This window comes from Pipistrellus kuhlii, unplaced genomic scaffold (assembly GCF_014108245.1).
Source record: "Pipistrellus kuhlii isolate mPipKuh1 unplaced genomic scaffold, mPipKuh1.p scaffold_m20_p_28, whole genome shotgun sequence".
Classification (NCBI taxonomy): Eukaryota; Metazoa; Chordata; class Mammalia; order Chiroptera; family Vespertilionidae; genus Pipistrellus; species Pipistrellus kuhlii.
This window is the reverse complement of record NW_023425527.1, coordinates 3,583,062-3,591,476: the sequence shown is the minus strand read 5'-3', so window position 1 is coordinate 3,591,476 and position 8,415 is coordinate 3,583,062.

Sequence of the window (8,415 nt, the reverse complement as noted above, 5' to 3'; positions counted from 1 at the left end):
TTTTTTTTTACCCTAAGAGTTACATATACTTATTTAAAACACACACACACACACACACACACACACACACACACACGCAACACTCAGATAAGAAAATTTTAGTTATTGTTCTTATTGCTTGTTTAACAAAAGAGGACTAGGCCTGTTTCTGTTCATGCACTGGTGTCTATGACTATGCCAGAGAATTTATCAGTATTTGGACATGATCCAAAATAAGTAACCAGTATCTACATCAAGTAATATTAATAGAGAAGTATGTGACATGAAAACTCTAGTGATGACTTAACTATAGAATCTTCTATAAATTAAATAATGATGTGTATAAAATAATAAAGTTTAATTTGAGGAATAAATTCTTGACAAAATATACCCTGATTTTAAAAAAGGCTTATAGCCAAAACCGGTTTGGCTCAGGGATAGAGTGTCAGTTTGTGGACTGAAAGGTCCCAGGTTCAATTCCAGTCAAGGGCATGTACATTGGTTGCGGGCACATCCCCGGTAGGGGGTGTGCAGGAGGCAGCTGATCGATATTTCTCTCTCATGGATGTTTCTAGCTCTGTATCCCTCTCCTTTCCTCTCTGTAAAAAAAAAAAAATCAATAAAATATATTTTAAAAATAAATAAAAAAAGGCTTATAATGAAATCATTTTCCTTTCCTGTGGGCTTGCCAATATGACTAGAGAAGGCAGAAACACACACAATCTCATAGACAGACACACACACACACACAAGCATGAACATACACACACTTTAGACAAATGGAGCATAAAATATAAGGGAATTATTCATTTTTTAGAGATAGTTTAACACCTGAAAGCACTGCCTAAAAATTATATATGACCTTGTATATGTTGAAAACAAAATATAACCCAATATAATAAAAGGGTGATATGCATATTAACTAAACGGTGGAACAGCCAGTCACTATGATGCACACTGACCATCAGGGGACAGACACTCAATGCAGGAGTTTCCTCCTGGTGGTCAGTGTGCTCCCACAGGGGGAGCTCTGCTCAGACATTAGCTGGCTGATGGCTCGGGAGAGCAGCAGCAGTGGCAGGAGCCTCTCCCACCTCCTCATTAGCAGCTCTAAGGATGTCCACTGTGCCTTAGGCTGGGGAGCAAGTCTAAGCCATCAATCAGACATCCCCTGAGGGCTCCTGGACTGCTAAAGGATGCAGAACAGGCTGAGGGACCACCCCTTACCCACCCCCCCCATAAGTGCATGAATGTCATGCACTGAGCCTCTAGTGTACATATAATGAAAGACACAGTGTACTGTAAATGTTTTCACTTTCTGTATATTATGATATTTTGATGGCTGAACAAAAGTTCTGACTCAGAAAGAACTGCCCTTCCTAGGACTAGCCAATTCTTACACTTAATAAAGGGCTCAGCCAGATGCATACCTTTGATATACCAACTAACCAATCTGGAGTAATATATCATTACATGCATGTTTGACATTTTTTATATTCATTTATCTGTCAGTGAGTATTTGCCTTGTTTCCAAGCATGGGGCTTGTTATAAACAGGGCTGCTATGAACATTCATGTGTAAACCTTTTGTGTGGATATATTCTTCTTACTAGATTATATGGTAGATCCTTTTATCTCTAATAATAAAAGGGTAATGTGCTAATTAGACCGGACATTATTCCAGACGTCCTTCCAGACAAAGCTGGAGCCAGAGGGAAGCCAGCCTGGGTCCCGGGTACCAAAGGGAAGCTGGTGTGGGCAGCTGGAGTAAGAAAGGCCTGTTCTTGCACAAATTTTTGTGCATCGGACCTCTATTATATATATATATATATATATATATATATATATATATATATATATATATATATATATAATAGTTGTTAAAATTATCCAGCTGATAATTGAAATATCTGGATCATTTCTAAATTTGGTTCTATTGACTCTTGTCTCTTGGTTATGGTTTGCATTTTCTTTTTCTCATATCTCCTAGCCTTTGATCCAAAGCCAGCTATATGTATAAAAGAGAAGTGGAAGCTATGGTAAATAATATTTACATTCCCTAAAGATTATACCTCTTCTTCTGTCAAGCAGTTAAAGTGGGGAGTTGTTGAAATTTAGTCTATGATTGAATTTTGCATGGCAAACATTGATGCTTATAGCAGATTCTCCATAGATTCCATATTCATTGATGGGGGACTGAATCATCTATTTAACAGGGCTTAGACTTCATCACCAGAATACATTATATATGTTGGCCTGGCCTGGCCTGTTCTCAGACATCAGCCTACCCCACTTATCAGTGCCTCCTGGGTTTCTCTGAGATTTCCTCGCAATCTTCAGCCACAGACAGTGGTTGCCTGGCTGGCACTGATTGTAAATAACTCTTAAGTGCTTGTAGAGTTTCTCTTATTCTCTCTTCTTGCCCACAGAGATCAGCAGGCTCTTGGTGTGTGCTTTCAACAGGTGTTCTGCCCATCTCCAAGTGGTGGATGGTCATTGCCCTGTCTTCAGTGTGAGCTCTTTAGAGTGCTTGCAGGGTTTCTCTCAGTTCCCCGCTTCTTTCTCAGACTTCCACTGACTTGACTCCCCTTTTCCCAAGAATAGCCAATAGTTATTATTTTTGAAAGAACAATTAGCAATTTATAATAGATTGATAATAGATTGATTATAAATATTTAAATAAGTTATGGCACATTGAGTATAGAGATACAGAACAAAATGATCTTAACTAAAATGGAAAGAAGTACAATATACTGTCTAGTATTAAAGTCGGGTTGCTGAAAAATATGTGTATATGTATGCATTATATATATAGATATACATTATATGTGTATATATGTGAAGTGCACACTTCATGTTCACATGTCTATATATTTGATGCCCGTGTGTATGTATCTGGAGAATTTGTAAAATGTATGAAGAGAAAGGTCTCACTAAATAGGCAATAAACTATCACCCTTGGTCACCTTTGAGGAAAGGACTAGGGTTGGGGATGAGTCAAGTGAAAGTGGTTTTGGTTTACATTATGTATGTTCCAGTATTGAGAATTTTTTAAAAAAATATTAGAATATATTGATGAGTAGCATCACAAAAAATAAATGGAATATTTTCTTTCTTTGCCTTATTCTCAACCTCAGCACTGGGTTTGGTTGGTAATAGACATTCAGTAAGAGTGGATAAATATGACCAGAACAGTTTCTCAAATCAGTAAGCTGAGATTCAGAGAGTTCTATGAACTCAAAACAAATGACATATGAAAAATGAAGTTCCTGGTCTTCTATTTGAAGATTAGTTTCTTTTTCTTTCACTACATAAAATTTACCTCATCTAGAAATCCATGGCTAGTCAAAGCTGAGCAGTCATATAAAAAGTGGTATATTCCTATAGGAAAACACTTCAGAATATGTACTTTATCTAGGCACTGTCCCATTAAGTTCAAGTTTATCTTTCTTCAGTGCCAGTAAGAAGGTGAAGGTAAGGAAAAAAAAACCACCTGCAATCCTGTACTGTGACAGTGACAGTGGGGGTTCTGATCAAATACCTCCATGACCTCGATGGGCAGTTAACTGAAATGGAGAATTTCTGCTCAATATAAGAGAGCGACATGGTGCAGGCGATGAGACAGCTATATCTGCAGCGTGTCCTGACATAACTTGGTGGAGTTATTACAGCAGCAGCCCCGGGTAATCAAAGGAAGGTCACAGCCCATCGGACTGAATATTCTTCATGACACCTTATCATCAGTCATAAGTGAGCGATCTTTTATCCGACTTCACTCCACCCAACTTCAATTAGGTTAATACTAGTGTGTATTGGACAGGGGGGAAGAAAGAATGAGCGATAGAGAGGTAGAAATGGGCCGAGAAGAGGCATGGCAGGGAAAAATTGTCAGAGAACACTGGGATATAAAACAGGCAGGTTGGGAAGGTGTCGCTAGTAAAGAGGTGACAAGATCATAACTATTAAAAGTCGCTGAAAGATTACAGTGGACTGGAGAAAACTTTCCTGGTGTGGGAACAACAACAACAAAAAAATATTAGAGTCATCTATTGGATATAAAGGGGCCTTGGAGGAAAGGACTAAAGGCTAAGCCTATGTGTGATGCTCAGGAGAATGTAAAGGCCGATGTATGTTTATCAAGAACCAGTTGCATTTATTTCTAAATGTGCATATGCCAGATTGACCTAATAAGCAGTTAGTTTAAAGAATGTTTTAGTGGCCTGAAACTTGGTTAAAACCTAACCCAGGACAGAGAAGAGTGTGTGGGGGCAGCAGGGTAAGGATAATCTCCAGCTAGCTATGTTAGCCCATCCTTGCTGATTTTCCACATCTTTCCTGTTCACGGCATTTATTGTTCTCTCATAAGGACCCAAGTGATGATCTTGATGTAGAAAATATACAGATGGCTAACCGTGTACAGCGTGGACTTCCGTAATGCTTTACTTCATGACTATGAAAGAAAAAAAAGAGGGAGGCCCACGCATGGGCAGTTATGCTATATAAACGAATTCAATTGTTCTTGACATTGACTGCCAGGTATCACCATGCCATCTCCGATGAAATCTCTTCATTAAACTGGAAACATTTCCCAGGTTAAACATAAATATATATGTTTTTGTCATATTTGAAGCATAAAAAAAATGTCAAAAAGAATTACTTTTGCTCTCTTTCTATGCATTAGGAATTCTGCTGGTCAGTGTGCATAGGTTCTCATTTAACCTTGACCCAACATCAAAGGTCTTGTAATAGTAAAATAATTTTCGGGATGATAAAAAACCAGAGAGATTTAGTGATTGTTACAAAGACAAGGTCACTCAGCTAATTTTGGATGAGGCTGAGTGATAGTCATGTCTGTCTTATTTCAAAGTTCTCATGATTATTCAATCACATAATGGCTTCCAGATTGAAAAGAAATAAACATTACTGGCAAAAGTCAATTCATTCTTTTGGCAGCAAAAAATGACCTTTTATAAAGATAGTCTTTGTTATTTAGAGAAATGTATAAGCATGGACCAAAGTACTTGGTGAAATTTGCTGACTTACTGACAATTGTGAGGCATTTATTATCAATTGATATGAAGCTACTTTACAGACTAGAATAGAAACAATGATATTTTTACAAGATTCAAATGTGAAATTCTTTTAGATGGCTATAGCATCAATACAAAATTTGCATAAAGTATATTAAAAATGCTACATAGTTACTGCTGAAAGGAAGTTCTTTTATTTTTCTTTCTTTAAAAAATATTTTTATTTCAGAGCGGAAGAGAGAGGGAGAAAGAGATAGAAACATCAATGATGAGAGAGAGACTCTTTAATCTGCTGCCTCATGCACACCTCCACTGGGGATTGAGCCTGCAACCTAGGCATGTGCCCTTGATTGGAATCCAACTCGGGACCCTTCAGTCCACAGGCTGACGCTCTATCCACTGAGCCAAACTGGCTAGGGCTGAAAAGGAAATTCTTAAGTATCTGCTGCTCTTTGGGTTCCAAGGAGGAAGAGTCTCTCTAAAATAGATTCCACACCCACTGTGGATTGCTACATGTTATGTCAACAAAACAGATAACAGATCATTCTAGCTAGACAGAGTCAGAAATCAGTAACATCTCCAAGTCATTCTCCAAAGGAACAAAATCAGAACGGTGTGTGCATGTGCCTTTTTGAGGTATATGGCATGGTTTAAAGCAGTTATGAGTGAAAAGGTGCTTCTATCCATGCAAAATCAGTCTGTAGGTTTTAATCACTGTCCTGCTGTGGAAGCAACATTTCATGTTAAAATACAGGAAAAGGCACCACCAACCACAGGAAAGAGGAGCAGACATTGGGAGAAGAGAATGCCATGTGGTGCCATTAAAGTCTAGCGTCATGGTCCCCTGGCTTAGAATGTCATCACATCCCAGTGATCAGAAGGCAGAAATTGATAGCAGAGACCAAGGTAAAGCCTATAATGTAATATGCTATACACTGAGTGGCCAGATTATTATGATCTCTGAAAGAATAATAATCTGGCCACTCAGTATATATCCTATGTAATAACAGGTGAAATGTGAAAATTGTCCCCTTGACCAGGAGTTTGACCAGCAGGCAGGCCAGCTAATTGCCCATGTCCCCTCCCCCTGGTCAGGCTGGCTGGACCCCACCCATGCACGAATTCATGCGTTCAGAGATCATAACAATCTGGCCACTCAGTGTATAATTATATGTGAGATAATTGTAATTATTCAGAGCATTCTTAGGTAGTAATAATTCAATAACTTAATAATAATGTTGCTTTTAAAGTCCAGTGTGCTCCAACCCCTTAGATGTTTTTACAAATAATAATAATTGCTTTGTGTTAAGTTTATTTAAGCAGAATAGTCAAGATTAAAATAATTAGAATAGACAAAGCCAAAAAGTTTCCTCAGATGTGCTTCTACATCAGGACAAGAAGTTCATGTTCAAAGTCAAATGCAGAACATAAAGAAACAGATGCACTGCTAAGGTTCAACAGCTTATCTCAAGCTCTCTTACTCTCCCAGTGAAGGGGCTGTTACCCCTCATCCACTCAATTTAAGTCATAATTTCTGTGTGTGTGACTAGAATTAGAGTTTAATGGAGAAAACTAACAAACTGAGCAACATGGACAGTCTAAGAAGAGCAAGATAAAAATGAGCTGAAATGTTAGAAGCAAGAAGACTGGTCATTTATGAGAATTGACTGTTTTAAAAGTGTTAGGAGGAATCATTGCTTTAGTCATCAATATAAAGAATTTAGAACAAGCAAAATAATGTTTTAGGGAACCAAAAGATAAAATTATCCATATACATCCCACACCCTTAGCATAATGTAGGACCTTCTTAACCTTTTCTAGAATAAAATCCTCACATTCCTGTGATTACTTTGTTTTCAGTTTTTTTAGAGATATTTTTGCAAGCTAAAATCTTAAGCACTGCCTATCCCAGCAACAACAAAAGTTTAAGGTGACTAGAAAAATATATAGATTGTTGATATTCAATACTCAAACACACACTTATATGAAAATCCTACTTATTGTGGCCCAGTGGTTAGCAGATGCTTCCGCCATATCTCAGCATGAAAGTTCCGTGCAGACCCATTGATGTTTTATTCCTCTGCTCTGGCCTTAGAAGCAGCACTTGGCAAACATTAAGCACACTTAATAAATAAGTATTTGATGCATGAATGAATAAATGCAGGTTTTAGTTTCCTCATCTATAAGGTAAAGACATGTCTGAAATTAGATTGGAGGCAATACCAATCAGATAAGCGGGGAGTTGGATTATTCATCACCACGAATACTGAAGTGGTGATAATACAGTTCTGAATCGCAAGGAAGATCATAATACGTTATTGACTTTGGCCTCTGAAGCCAGTATTAAAGCAGAGCTCTGTAATGTGTTCATTCAAATTGTTTTTGTTGTTTACTTGAAATCACAACGTGGAGGAAAAATAATGTTATGTTCTTTCCAAATGAAAATAATAAAGCCCTCGGATCCTGGGTATTCTTGGGAACATATGTCTTTTCATATGTGAACAAGTGTAAATGAAAGTCGGAAATACTCCAGTTCAATTAGGTGGCTAGCCCTTGGGAGGCACACGCTCCCACATCTGTCCAGATATATGTTCCTGAGGGCACAGCGATGCATTTTTTTTTAAATGGCAGTAGCATACAATTGTGGTAACTAGATGAAATAGTAATCCCAGTTTCTCTAATTTACTTCAGTAGATATATTGAAATGTCCTAAAGCCAGATGTTCAAGCTGCCAAAATGAACCATGAAACTGCCTAATCTTTGACTTATAAGCCAAGAAAAACAAACCAGCTTTGCTCTTTATAAGTTTTCAAAAATATATGAGGGGCATATTTCCAGGTTCCCCCATGCTTCTGTATTCCAGGGTTTTATTAAGCCTGAGATAGTTTATGAACCCCATGCAGGAAAATATAAAGATAAGATGAAGGCCATTGCTTTAAAAAACATAAACCTTTTCCGTTAATGGTCATATCTTAGCCAGGAGAAGCCTGGGTCTAACTTAGGGAGAGCTGTACAGGAGTGGCTGTTGACAGCCATACACAGAACATCCCTATAATGGACGACATAAACACTCAAAGGTTTTATGTCATTGTTTTGGATGCAATGATATCTAAGGGCCTTATTCTGCCATGTGTTGAAAAGCACGTAAATCTTAGCTGGCTGGAATACAATTGTTTAAAATACATGTACATTGGTTGAATAGCCTAATACCGTGGATGGCAAACTGTGGCTCTTTGGCCCCTTGAGTGTGGCTCTTCCACAAAATACAACGGCCTGGGTGACTATATTTTGAAGAAGTGCCATTAGAAAAAGTTTAAGTTTAAAACATTTGACTGTCAAAGGAAATTTCAGTCATTGTACTGTTAATATTTGGCTCTGTTGACTAATGAGTTTGCTGACCACTGGCC